This window comes from Macaca nemestrina, chromosome 2 (genome assembly GCF_043159975.1).
Source record: "Macaca nemestrina isolate mMacNem1 chromosome 2, mMacNem.hap1, whole genome shotgun sequence".
Lineage (NCBI taxonomy): Eukaryota > Metazoa > Chordata > Mammalia > Primates > Cercopithecidae > Macaca > Macaca nemestrina.
The window spans coordinates 51258057-51272561 of NC_092126.1; the positions used below are offsets into that span (position 1 = coordinate 51258057).

The following is a 14505-nucleotide window of genomic DNA, read 5'->3' on the forward strand; positions in this document are numbered from 1 at the left end:
CAGAGGGAAGAGAGTGAAAGAAAAAGCCTGTACTTGAGTCCATACCATCAGGACTGCAATTATGTCAAAATTTAATAATTTTGAGAGTAGAAACAAAATAATCAGAAAGATACCAAGATGTTTTATCCCTTTTTAAAAAGTATCAAAAAGCCAGTATATTCCTGACCTGGCTGCAAAATTGCCTGCTTCTCAATAAAACCGGCTAGTATCCATTAAGCACTTACTATGTGCCAGACAGTGTCTGAAGCTCTCACATATACTCTTTTCCTTAGCCCTGACAAATGTTTAGGGAACGTTATTGCCTTTTATATTAAAATCCATTATCACAGGGGTAACTTGTCTAAGTGTACCGGGTGAACAACAGCAAAGTTGAATTTCGAATCCCTGCCTCTAGTCACAATTCTAAGGTATACCTTTTTGTGTAGGACCAACGTGTAACCGCAGTAGAAAAGCCCAGGGTTTAAAACATACCATTACTCAGCCAGTTCATTACAATAGTAATGATACCATCGTTTTCTTCTCATCTGCTTGTTTCTGATAATATAATATCTCTGAGATCAAACCCTGCCCTTTCAAGAAGTTTTACCAACACAGTTGACTCTCTAAGAAATTTACAGTCTTCAAAACTCCACTGTGGTAATTTTTTTTTTTTAAGTTGAGATGGAGTCTCGCTCTGTCATCCAGGCTGGAGTGCAGTGGCGCGATTTCAGCTAACTGCAACCTCCACCTCTCAGGTTCAAGTGATTCCCCTGCCTCAGCCTACCGAGTAGCTGGGACTACAGGTGTGCAAAACCACGACAAGCTAAATTTTTTTGTATTTTAGTAGACACAGGGTTTCACCATGTTGGTCAAGATGGTCTCGATCTCCTGACCTCGTGATCTGCCTGCCTCAACCTCCCAAAGTGCTGGGATTACAGGCATGAGGCACCGTGCCTGGCGTACTATGGTTATTTCTAAAACCAAGTTTGAATTTAGTATAGAAGTAACTATGGTTAGGAATTTTCAGCAGTAAATAGGTTCAAAAATATAAAGATCCCCTGAATCTTAATACTCAGAGGAGCATTTTCTATTTTCAGTCACAGATTCTAGATTTTGGTTGTCACTCACTTCTGGCTTTTCTACGAAGGACTTGTGATAAATGGTTCCAAATATCTGGATGGTATGAGGTAAGTCTCACAAAGAGTCCAATTTCAAAACTGATCAGAGAAATAAATGAATGCCTAGGACAAGCTTTACACCATATAAGAGAGTTGGATGTTGTGAGTCTCCTGTCAGTGCAGACCAGCAGTGACTTTCATCTCTGTTCCCTCATCACTTAGCATAGCATGAAATACAAAGAAGCTCAATAAACATCTGCTAAGTAAATAACCCAGGAGAGACGACTGAAAACTTAATAAACAGGAAGATGTTACATAAAACCAAAAGAAACACTAACACTGTAGGTTCTTGACTTCTAGCAGGCACGTTACGAAGGGAGATGTCACGTCCAAGAAAGTGTTGTCTATTTAAAACGGAATACTACAAGGCGTGGACATCAATGCTGAAAGGCAGGAAAAATGGCCAGAATCCTATAAAAAGTTCAAAGAATCTTGCTGTAGCTTCACCCTTTCTCTATTTTCTGATTCCATCATGCCCTCTCTTCACTGCCAAGCTTCTTGGAAGGTTCATTCCTGCAGCCACCCCTGCCTCCTTGTCAGTTCCCTACCACGCCACTCATCTCTTGATTCTAGTGCTCTCTCCCCTAACAGGAGACTTTCACATCTAATTTCTGGTTACCCTGGTCTTGAATATAAATGCAAATCTTTAAAAGCCACCAAAACCTGTGTATATCTTTTCTAGCCATTTAAACTAAAAACCAAGCATTCTCACCAAGAAAAAAAATCAACAACAAAGTAAATACCTTGATGCTCTCCAAAGGAGGCCCATCTCTCTTCCAATATGGCCAGTGTGACATCTGTGCAAGGTTCTTTAGTAGATGAAGCTGATCAGCTGCGTCTTACAAGCTCAATGAACCCCTACCCCAAACCCCCAGTTATTTTTGTAAATTATCTGTATTCTGTCTTGACACTGTCTCTCGTCCTAATTTCACTGGCGCGGGTTTTTTTGTGTGTGTTCACTCTAGCCTGGTCCACTTAACAGTGTTCCTACTTCTAACATCTCCACACTCTAATCCACCCTACACATCATGCCTGTCCTCACTCATAAGCCTCAGCCATTCCTCAAGAACCAAATTAAGTTCAAACCTCTCTACAAACTTCTGAGCTCCGCATTCATGATAATCCATCTTTCTAGCTCTTTCTACCACTCCCTCTTATAGCAAATGCATGGCCTTTTATGCCAGAGAACCTGGACTCTTGTCTCTGCCTCTTACAAACCATGTAACCTTGCGTAGCTTAATTTCTGTACCTTACCTTCCTCATCTGTAAAATCTATAACTTCTATATACAGATTTGCTATAATGATTAATTAGGTTAATAGATACGAAGGGCTTAATAAGATGCCTGATGTATATAGTAAGCATCCAGTAAATGATAAGTCATTATTAATTATGTACTCCTGAAAAATTCAGTAACAATCTGTTCCCACATAAATGACACTTTGTTGCCATGGTACTTTTACATAGGCTGTTTCCTTGTTCTTCAGTTCAAATAATGCTATCTATCCTTCAGGACCCATTTCAAATAACATTTCCTCCAAGACAGAGTTCTCATATGAACTAAAAGTCAGTCTTATATCAGGGAAATTTGTTTGCATTTGTGGGGATTCTTAGCCCAGGAATACGGTGAACTGATAAGACAGAGCCCTGTCGCAGAGGCACAATCTAGTGGAGAAGGGGATGCTAATCCTCCTGGGTCACCACACTCAGGACTTAGGAGCCATGTCTTCCTCAGGTTTGCATTCTGAGAAAGTTCCCCTGCAGAAACCTATGCTTACTACATGCTTGATTATATTTGAGTAAATTTGCCATTTTTAATTTTATGAAAATTCAAAACATATAAGTCATTTCAACATATGGTATGCTGCTCAATAAAAACCTTTATTTTAAAAAGAGGTTTTAATTAATAATAATTTATATTATGTTCCTGATCCACAATGTTGTCTAGCACAGAGGTGTTAGCCATTGCAGAGGAGGGCATGAAAGATAGGAACTGAGCCCCTCTTCTTTCTTCAGAAACTTAGAAGCAAGAAGCAAAAATCATACATTAATGTCTTTACTCATCTACACAAATTTCATATTTTACCTTTTTAAAATAGCTTTATTTATATATCATCTACATAAAAATCACCCATTTAAAGAATTAAATTAAGTCTATCCTAAAGCTGCTTCTTTACATATTTTAAATTTGGCCTAAAAGTTTTTCAGTATGTAGTGAACTGTAATCTAACTGTATGTTGAAAAGACTGTAACCTAGTCTTATGCCAATCACAGAGTTTCAGCATACCTAAAGTGGCCAGTTGTTCAAACTGTGTTCAAATAAGGCAAACGCCAAATTGTAACCAATTCTATTTCTGTACCTCATTTTTGTCTTCTGTACATCACTTTTCTTTTCCTGCCCATAAATCTTTTTCAACCACGAGGTAGCGCTGGAGTTTCTCTGAACCTATTGCAGTTGAGGGGCTACCCAATTTGCACATCATTCTTTGCTCAATTAAACACTGTTAAATTCAATTTGACTAGGTTTGTCTTTTAACAAAGATGTACAGTTCAATTATTTTTTGCATGTTTTCAAAGTTGTGTAATGATCACCATAATCAAATGTACAATTTTTTATCACCTTCCAATTAGCAGACACTACCATTCCTTCCTACCCCTCCACTCTCAGCCTAGGCAACCAAAATTCTCTACAGTTATGTCACTTCTGAATATTTCATATAAATGGAATCATATAATATGTGTTCTTTTGTGACTGGCTTCTTTCACTTAGTACAAGGTTTTCAAGGTACTTCCATGTGTAACATATACTTTATTCCCTTTTATTGCCAAACAATATCTCATGGTATGGAGATATCACCTTTTATCTATTCATCTGTTGATAGATCTTTGACTTATTTCTGCTTTGGGGCTATTATGAATAATGCTGATATGAATTTTCATGTGTACATTTTTGTGTGGACTTATGTTTTCATTTCTCATGAGTATATACCTAGGAATGGAATTGCTGAGCCATCTGGTAACTCTATGCTTAACATTTTGAAGAATTGCCACTGTTTTCCAAAGTGGCTGTACTATTTTATATTCCCACCAACAATGCATGAGGGATCCAATTTCTCCACATTCTGGACAACACTTGTTACTATTTGACTTTTTGATTATAGCTGTCCTAGTAGGCATAAAATCATATCTAGTTGTTCCTTTGAGTTGCATTTTCCTGCTGGCTAATAATGTTGAGGTTTTTATGTGCTTGTCTACCTTCTTTAGAGAAATGTATATTTAGATCCTTTGCCCATTTTTAACGGTTTTTTAAGTTATCTTTATATGTGTTTTATTATCTTTATATGTTCTGAACACAAGTCCTTATCAGATATATAATTTGCAAATATCTTCACACATTCTTGGCTTTTTCTTTTCACTTTCTTGATACCCTTGGAAGTACAGATGCTGTTAATATTGATGAAATCCAATTTACCTACTTTTTTTTTGTATTTCTTATGCTTTTGGAGTTGTATCTAAGATGGCTTTGCATAACCCAAGGTCACAAAGGTTTACTCCTATGTTTTCTATTTAGAGTTTTATAATTTTTCTCTTAAGCTTGGGTCTATGATCCATTTTGACTTAATTTTTATGTGTGGTATTACAAGGAGTCCAACTTCATTCTTCGGCATATAGATAGCCAATTATTTCAGTACCATTTGTTAAAAAGATTACCCATCTACATTTTTTCAACCCTTTTCAAAAAAATTAGTGGCTCATACATGTAAGGGTTTAGTTTGTGGACACAATTCTGTTCCATTGATCTTTCTATCTATTCCTATGCCAGTTCCACACTGTCTTGTTTATTGTAATTTTATAGTAAATTTTGAAATTGGTAAGTTTGTTCTTTTTCAGAATTGTCTTGACTATTCTGGGTCCCTCGCACTGCCACATGTTTTTAGGATAACTCCGTTCATGTCTGCAATAAAAGCTTGCTGGGTTTTGATAGAGATTTTGTTTAACCTGTAGATCATTTGAAGATTAATGCCATTGTAACAATATTAAATCTTCCAATCCAAGAACATGGAATGTCATTCCATTTATTTAGGTCTAATTTGTTTCAACAATTTTGTTGTTGTTGTTTGCTTTCAGAGTACAGGTTTTATACCCTTTTGTTAAATTTATTTCTTAGGGTTTTTTGTTTTTTGTTTTTTTTTTAAATGGAGTCTCACTCTGTCACCCAGGTTGGAGTGCAGTGGCACAATCTCAGCTCACTGCAACCTCCGCCTCCCGCGTTCAAGCGATTCTTCTGCCTCAGCCTCCTCCTCCTGAGTAGCTGGGACTACAGGCAAGCGCCTCCACGCCCGGCTATTTTTTTTTTTTTTTTTTTTTTTTTTTTTTTTTTTTTGTATTTTTTGTAGAGACGGAGTTTCACCATGTTGGCCAGGCTGGTCTCGAATTCCTGACCTCGTGATTCGCCCGCCTCAGCCTCCCAAAGTGCTGAGATTACAGGAGTGAGCCACTGCGCCCGGCCATTTCTTAGTATTTTTACTCTTTTGATCTATAGTAAGTAAAATTGTTTTTATCTTTGAATTTTTAAATTTTTAACACAGTTCAAATCAGTGTGTCTGATTTCATCTTCTTCTCTAACAAACCAGGGTACCAGAACTGCTTCAGTTTCTCTGCCTTCTCTTTGTCTGTGATGACTAATGTATGAAGGTATCTGCTGCATCAAACTTTAAACTTCACATTATCCTTATTTTTCTTGACTTTGACAGATCTGGCATCCTTTCACCTGGCTATAAGCAGAAAGTCCTTGATTTCCTTAACTTTTTGAGGCATGGCAGCATGTCGGGCGGGAGAGGACACAGACCCACACAGCAAGTGGTGAGAAGCAAACAGTGGAATTGTTTTCTTAATTCCATTTGTTGATTGTTTATTGCTAGTGTATAGAAATACAACTGATTTTTGTATATTGATCTTGTATTCTAAAAACTTACTCAACTTGTTTCTTAGTTCTAATAATTAATTGATTTCTTAGGGCTTTTTAAAACAAAATCACGTCATCTACAAATAGAAATTATTTTACTTTCTTTCTAATCTGGATGCCATTTATCTTTTTTTCTTGTCCAGTTGCCCTCACTAGAACCTTTAGTACAAAGTTAAATAGAAATGGGAACACTAGACATATTGTCTTGTTCCTGATCTTAGACATAAAAACGTTGTTTTTCAATATTATGTGTGATATTAGTTAAGTTTTTCATAAATAAACTTTATAGTTTGAGGAAGTTTCTATTCCTAGTTTGTTGAGTGATAGCATGAAAAAGTGTTGAATTTTACCCAATAGTTTTTTAAAAAAAATTTAGACAACCATGTAGGCTTTGTCCTTTATTCTTGTTTTTTACTTCTTTAATTTCATTTTTATTGATACACAATAGATGTACATTTTTTAGGTACATGCAATAATTTAATGCATTCATAAAATTTGTAAAGATCAAATCAGTGCAATTGGGATATCCATCACCTTAAATATTTGTCTTTTCTTTATGCTAGAAACATTCAAATTATTTTCTGACATATACAATAGATTACTGTAAACTATAGTCACCCTACTCACCTATCAAACATTAATTGATTTTTGGTAAACTAATCTAATCTTACTTTCTGGCATCAACCTCACTTGACCATGGTGTATAGTCCCTTTCATATGTTATTGGATTCAATTAGCCAGCATTTTGTTGAGAATTTTTATCCATACTCATAAGAAATATTGATGTCTATACTCATAAGAAATACTGTAGTCTTCTCGTGATGTCTTTATCTCGTTTCGTTATCAGGGTGATACTGGCCTCATAGCATGAGTTGGGAAATCATCCTTACTCTTCTATTTTTTGGAAGAGTTTGTGAAGAATTGATATTACATCTTCTTTAAATATTTATTGGGTTTTTTCAATACATTTTTTTAAACGCAACTTGGGTAGCATGTCCAATAGGAAGAAATGAGTGTCCACCCTTTAATTTCATAACCCTGGAATTAATCCATGTAATCTATGATCCACAACAGTATTACCAAAGTTCGAGTTACTCATAGGAAAGAGAAAGAAGTTCTCTAATTCGTCCTTAAAAGTTTTCCAAGTTCAGGGAAAAAAAAAAATGTTGAAGAACATGAATCTCCGCAGGAAATGATACTCCTATACCCGCAGCTCGCTGCCCCTCATGACCCCTCGCTAGGCGGGGTTCGAGGCCAGGTGGACGCTAATCTGATAGTTGACAGGGGACGACTGTGGCATCATCCTTGCTGCCGTCAGTATCCTGGGAGGGAGGAGGTTGGGCCGGGAGGGTCTCCCGGGGCGGGGCGAAGGAGGAGGGAATGCAAAACAGAGCCTCGTCCCCGGAACCCAAGAAGCAGCAACGCCCCTCACTATAAATTCGGAGCTGCCTCCTCGCCGATGATTCCAGCGCCTGACAGCCAGGATCCCAGGCAGCAGCGAGTGACAGGACGTCTGGACCGGCGCGCCGCTAGCAGCTCCGCCGGGCCGCGGCGGTGATCGATGGGGAGCTGCTGGAGCGGACCCAGCGAGTGAGGGCGCACAGCTGGGACGCCGAGGCGGCGGGCGGGAGACCGCACCAGCGCAGCCGGCCCTCGGCGGGACGTGACGCAGCGCCCGGGGCGCGGGTGAGTCCGCGCGGACCGCCAGGCACGCTTGGGGGACTTCAGGGGTGGGGTGCTAAGTTTCATGTCACGGTGTCCTAACTGCTGGCTCTATACTGGGAAGCTCTCTGGGACCAAGGAAAGAGCGACCGTAGTTCTGGTCAACGCCTGCCCCTGGAGCTGGCCACACTTCACCAGATCAGGTGAGGGGCTTCTGGAACGGGAGGGAACAAGGTAGGTTTGTTTGCCACGTGCCCCGAAATTCTCAATCCATTTTGACCAAACTCTTCCGAGTGTAAGCAAGAAATTTACAGAAATAAGATGCAACTCAATAAACTTTCTTCCTGAGGCTTTTAGTTAACTCTTGTCTTTTAGCCATCATCTGAGTCGGAAGCCCATAGGACTCTGCAAGGCGTTAGTTTAAAAGTTGTGCTACTTTTGAGGTGAAGTTAAGAGTGTCCCCATCCACGCTCTCTGCTTCCCAGACGATGTCCCTGCGCTGCTCACCTCCCCTTAGCTCTCTCCCTGCAAACTATAGCGGTGGGTCCTAGACAGGGGACGTCCTTCAACCTGGGCCAAACTCTCCCACCCTCAGGGTTCCTAGATGCTCTTTGAATGATCAAACTGAGGGAGGAGAAGCAAGATGTCTCCACACCCCAATCCCTACAGCCTTAGCCAATGCATTTGTGTAACTGAGACAGGATTTTAGCAAAAGGTCTTCTGTTTCACAGGACTAAACAGAGCCTCTGGCGGGCCACTCCCCGGCACCCAACTCCATCCTCCGATTTTGTTAAATGTCCAGGTGAACATCTCCACAGTGCCAGCCTGTTATAGTCTCCTGAAGACCTCAGAAATTCTTCGCCAAAGTGTCTCCTTCTGCACTGTTTTTTGGGGCAACCATTTGTGACCTGGCTATTGAGCTCACCTGGGCCCCCTTCTCTTCGTTTACTAATAGCCTCGTTAAGTATTAAAAACTTACTTTCCCCCACTCAGGAACCCTCTCCTAACGAAAGTTTGGGTACTCACTTTCCCCTGGGATCAAATTTGGGACTTGGCGACATTTATTTCCTGTGTCATTCTGAGAAGATAAAGTAAGAGTAAGAGGCAAGCAATTTGGCACCCTATTGATCTATTTTATTACTTGGTTGAGCAACTTGTGCTTCCCCTTGAAGCTGCTGCATCCCAACATGATTCTCTTGTTAGTTACCACCTGAGGTTCTTGGATCTCCAGGTGTTTATTTCACATAGCATATGCTTTAACCCTCTTATAAGTCTTCTCTAAGAAAGGAACTGCCATACTTCCCTTGTCTTCTCTGATGTCTCCCCAGCTGTAAAGGCCCCACCTGCATAACCTATCCTCAGGCTGTGATGTATTCCCGGGTGCCCTGGTACCTTCTCCTTCCTCTTCACCACCCTTCCTGACAGTGTAGGAGCAGGAAAGCATGGGGAGAAGGGAAATGGAGACTCCCACTTAACTTGCTGTGTGATAGTAGGAGCATTATTTCACAACTCTGAACCTCAAGTCTCTGCCCATAAGGTCCCCTACAGTGATATAATTCCTTCCTTCCTTTTGTTTTTTGGTTATTGCTTTAAAATAAAAGTCTAAGCTTAAGGCTAGGTTATAGAAACTGCCCATCATAATTGCTAGGTCTCAACATTTGCTTAAGTTCTGTGATTCTTAGTTTCACGTCTGTTATCCACTCTCTATCCCCGCCACCTTTATTTTCCCTGACTTCATTGTTCTTTGTTCCCATCTTGAGACCTTGATTTCTGGTTCTGCTCTTCTTTGACCTTAAACTGAATCAACTGTTCCATCATCCAACTCAGAAGAAAATTGTTTTCCTTCCACCGGTTCCACTGATGCCAATGGAAGACTTGTCTTCCTTGCGATTTGCAAAATGTCTTTCGGTCACTGGTGCTGCGGCAACGCTGCTGTCCCACAGCATTCTAAGCTTAAATCTTTCTCTCTCTTACCCTGGGTCGGTATTCAAAAAAGGGCAGATTTGTGGGTTGCTCAGGTTTCTCACTTTTCTTTTCTTTCTTTCTAGTTTGGGGTCAGAGTTGTGTATTTGTGTATATAATTTTGTTTTGGTTTTTTGTTCCTGCTGCTACTTATGACTGCTGTTATTTCGATTACGACTAATTAATACTAATGATTCATTTTCCCCTATGCTAGAGGGAAAATTAAGGAAGAAAAGTTTAATCTGCTACTTACCCAAAGCCCAGGTGAAATACTTAGCTGAGAAGGAATTTAAAACTCATAGTTTAAATGCATGATGCATGTCTGCTGTCATTTTATCTGTGCTGCCACAGTGTCCTTTCAAGCAGATAACTGAGAGTTGCTGTATTTTGCCTTTGAATTTGTTACAGGGACAAAAATAGTGACCCCTCACATTTATGTGTTTTGGCTGCTTAATGCAAGCTCTTGCCCTCTAGCCCCATGCTTATTAGTTTACCTAGCTCTTTTTTTGTTCGGTCGTAACTGGAGAATGCCAAAGAGTCTCCCAAGTAGGCTACCAAATTAAGAATGGTGTTTAAAAGTTTGCAGTAAGCCCAAGTGTTGTAAAGATTAAAATGCTGTTTTGAAGATGTGCTGTGGCAATAAACAAATATGGAGCCAGAGCAACAAAATGTGACCAAGTGTCCAAGCCTAGCTTAGGAACACTTTTCTCCCATGTTATCTAGCAAACTGACAAATCAGCTTTCCAACTCGTAATGATTGGAAAATGCTATTATTTTTCTTCAGAATAATCTTAATGTTTCTTTTTCAAAATTGCCTAAGATCATTGGATTATGTGGTTTGTGTTTCTTTTCACGTAGGTGCTTGTTAAAGCAGTATACTCAGTCTCTGATAAGCAACAGTAAATTTGATCGATTTGTATCCTAAATTTATCTATCGCTTTACATTTTGTTTTATTCATAATATGAACTTTAGCTTCTAAAAATCAACTTTTTAATAGTTTAATATATAAAGCCATCTTAAATCAAGGAATATCTATATGACTTAAGGTAGTATTCCACTGAATTGAAAGTGACTACCGTAATCCTATTAAAACTCTAAAATACAATGTTTTAATCACAGAAAAAAAAAAGTCTTATAATTTAAAGAACTATAAATTGCCGGATGTTTCCCTAGTTATTACATTAGTGACAAATTAGACAACTGGAAATAGAAAACAGAGTATATGTTTAGAACAGTCATAAAAGGACTAGTGACTATTGCTGCTAGCTGTGGTTGTATTAACATTAAAATATTTACTATCTGATTTTTCTTCTTTCTTATCATAGCAGATGCTTTGAAAAAATTTCTTGCATATGAAAATCAAAATTGTCTTCCAAAACATTTAAGTAACAGAAAAATTCATTATGTAGTGTAAATGCTGTATGATTACATTCCTTTACATTATTCTTATAGTTAATTTAGAAGGGTTTGAATTGTTTCTGTTTTGTTTATATTTGTTTCCTCAATAGGTGCATTCTCTAACTGTCTTAAGTAGAAACAAACGTCTACAATCTATCAGTGATTATCAGTCTCCTTCCTATTACCAAGAATATTTTTATTGTGTTGTTAGTCTCGTGTTTAATTATTTTTTTAACATTTAAAAGTTTGGAAAATGGGTAAAAAAATGAGTGTGCCTTGTTTCCTATTATTACAATGTGCCTTCCTATATCAAGTCCCAATTCTAGATGTTCTTCAAACTTAAAATCATAGAATTAATAATCCTTCAGTTTAAGTCAACTTTTATGTGATTTCTCGTCCACTTAGACACACATAGATGCCTTCATCTTCACCAAATAATGTAGAAATTTTATTTAGATCAATGGATTTAAGTACTCTGTATGCTTAACTATGAAATAAGAATATTGAGAAATACACATATGATTGTGTACTTTTGTTGTTGTTGTTGTTTGGTTTTTTGAGACAGAGTCTTGTTCTGTTGCCTAGGCTGGAGTGCAGTGGCATGATGTCAGCTCACTGCAACCTCTGCCTCCCAGATTCAAGTGATTTGCCTGCCCCAGCCTCCCTAGTAGCTGAGATTACAGGTGCATGCCACCACGCCCAGCTAATTTTTATATTTTTAGTAGAGAAGAGGTTTCGCCATGTTGGCCAGGCTGGTCTCAAACTTCTGACCTCAAGTGATCTCCCTGCCTCGGCTTCCCAAACTGCTGGATCACAGACATGAGCCACAAGCACCCGGCCTGATTGTGTACTTTTAAAGAGAATTTGTTGTTGCCAATTTGCTAAGTTTATTTAGTTATTTTCTCATTCTATATTAGTCAAAGCTTCTCTTATCTACTTTGGAAAATGAAGAATTATGTCTATAAAATATATCAACAACAGTTGCAGATATTTACAGAGGAAATACTGTGGATCTGAGTGATATTAGGCCCTGAGGACACACGCCAAAGTGTAAAAATGGTCTTTGCCGTAGAGATAGAGTAGTCAAACTGAGCACATATTTTGGCATGGGTCTCTAATAGTCTAATGCTAGTAGGGTGGGAAGCCATTTAAAAATGGCCCCTCCTTCTGTCCTGCCTTTCAGACCAGACAGAATGTCTAAAGTGGTCACACTGTTTGGTTCTGGCCACTTCTGTAATAACCACTGCTCCTTTCCCCTCCTCGTGAGATTATAACTCCTTTGATAGTATAGACGGCACCTAACGCATCCTTGTTTCCTTTTACTAAGTGTTCCACGAAGTCACTTGCTTGCCTGTTTGTTTTTGGCTAAAACTATAGAAAATGTTAAATACATTTTCAGACCCTTATATTTTTAAAAAAATGTTAAGAAATAAATAATTCTAATCTAATTTAGGTATACTATCCTATTACACACAATGACGAATTTGATGCTTTTGTCTGACTAATTGAAGAGCTAAGCATGAATACAGTATTTCAGTCTACAGCAGCAGTGGCAAGGGTAAAGTGGAGAAAAGACTAAGGAAAGAAAAATTTAAAAGAATAAAAGGTTGAAATATTAAACCGGTGGTTCTTAAGACGACAAGAATATTGGAATCACCCAAGGGGCATATGAAATATGTACATTTCATCCACATCTTCTTTTCTCCCGGTTCTCATTCCCCCTTTTGAGACACATTGTATTACAAATTAGGAGGAAAACATCTCACGTGTCCGTTTCCATATTAGCCTCATGGGCATTACCTGAGAGTTTGTTGGAACTGCAGAATCTCAGACACTGTCCAGACCCATTGATTGCATAAGAATCTGCATTTTAGCAAGATCCACAGGTGATTCAGATGCACATTAAGGGAAAAGAAACACAGTATACAGTACCTGTGGCTTGTTTAGAATAATTATGAAGAGGTGTTTTCTTGACTTTTAACTAACTTTTTTTTTTTTTTTTTTTTTTTTTTTTTTGAGACGGAGTCTCGCTCTGTCGCCCAGGCTGGAGTGCAGTGGCCGGATCTCAGCTCACTGCAAGCTCCGCCTCCCGGGTTTACGCCATTCTCCTGCCTTAGCCTCCGAAGTAGCTGGGACTACAGGCGCCCGCCACCTTGCCCGGCTAGCTTTTTGTATTTTTTAGTAGAGACGGGGTTTCCCCGTGTTAGCCAGGATGGTCTCGAACTCCTGACCTCGTGATCCGCCTGTCTCGGCCTCCCAAAGTGCTGGGATTACAGGCTTGAGCCACCGCGCCTGGCCCTAAAATATATTTTTATATGCATACTTTTTGTATATCAATTATACTTCAATAAAGCTTTTTAAAAAAAATAGTAGATGACATACTTTTAAAAATTAACTTTTGAACCCAGGTGTGGTGGCTCACACCTGTAATCCCAGCACTTTGGGAAGCCAAGGAGGGAGGATCACTTGAGGCCAGGAGTTTGAGACCAGCTGAGGCAACAAACTGAGACCCCCATCTCTACAAAAAATAAAAAAAAAATTACCTGAGCATGGTGGCACACACCATGTGGTAGTTGGGACCTGTAGTCTCAACTACTCAGGAGGCTGAGTTGGGAGGATCGCTTGAGCCTGGGAGGAGAAGGCTGCAGTGAGCCATGATCACACCATTGCACTCCAGCCTGGGCAACAAAGAAAGACCCTGTCTCGAATAATAGTGATAGCAATAATAACTTTTGATATCTCTATTTTTTCTCATAAAAAATCCAAAATTTTCTGTTTACCTTTTGGTACTCTCATGCTATAAAGTAAATTCTCTCTTGGATTGAACAAGTAGTTATTTTCTGTTTTCTACATATACATAGACTGTTCAGCATTCCAACTCAAATTACATACTACTTTTTCAGCTTTTAATATAAATGCTTACTTACTACAAGCATGGTTTACAAAAATGTGGTAGAATATAGTTACTAACCAGTCAATGCTCAAGCAAGTGGTGATGTATTTTAAGCCAGTGACTCCCCACATGATTCAGTCCCCGAACTACTTCACCTAGGGCAGATAGATTCTCTGGCAGCCATCAGTTGGATCTGTCCAAATATCTCCTGTTTTGACAGGAGCTTATTGATGTTGGTCAAGACAGGTGTGTATGAGTTCTCTGGGATCATTTTTGAGGGGAAACCTGTGCCAACAGGACTAAGCAGCCACTTTTTCAATGGTATTGAGAAAATTTGTAGGAGATAAAATTTCACCAGCTGCTTGAATCTAGAACTGTGGATATTCAAGTACCACTGACATTACAAGATCTAATCTGTAAGTTATGGGTTAGGGCAAAATCAATCCAGGCTGCCATCATGACAAGTA

The 14505-nt window shown here is 39.0% G+C and overlaps 1 protein-coding gene and 1 pseudogene across 7 annotated transcripts in view; one reads left to right on the forward strand and one right to left on the reverse strand.

Moving 5' to 3' along the window:
- Nucleotides 1–5746: 5746 nt before the first annotated feature.
- Nucleotides 5747–6039, reverse strand: LOC105470163 (large ribosomal subunit protein eL38 pseudogene; annotated as a pseudogene).
- Nucleotides 6040–7575: 1536 nt separating this feature from the next.
- LOC105470040 (angiotensin II receptor type 1) overlaps nt 7576–14505 on the forward strand; it is a 44850-nt gene continuing 37920 nt past the window's right edge. For 2 of the 7 annotated variants that reach the window (XM_011721746.3, XM_011721748.3), the window contains exon 1: nt 7576–7808. The gene's annotated coding sequence lies outside the window, so the exon portion shown is untranslated. Of the gene's footprint in view, nt 7809–7830; nt 8019–14505 lie in introns of those variants that run through there. The other 5 variants (XM_011721750.2, XM_011721751.2, XM_011721745.3 and 2 more) reach the window with 3 other exon arrangements.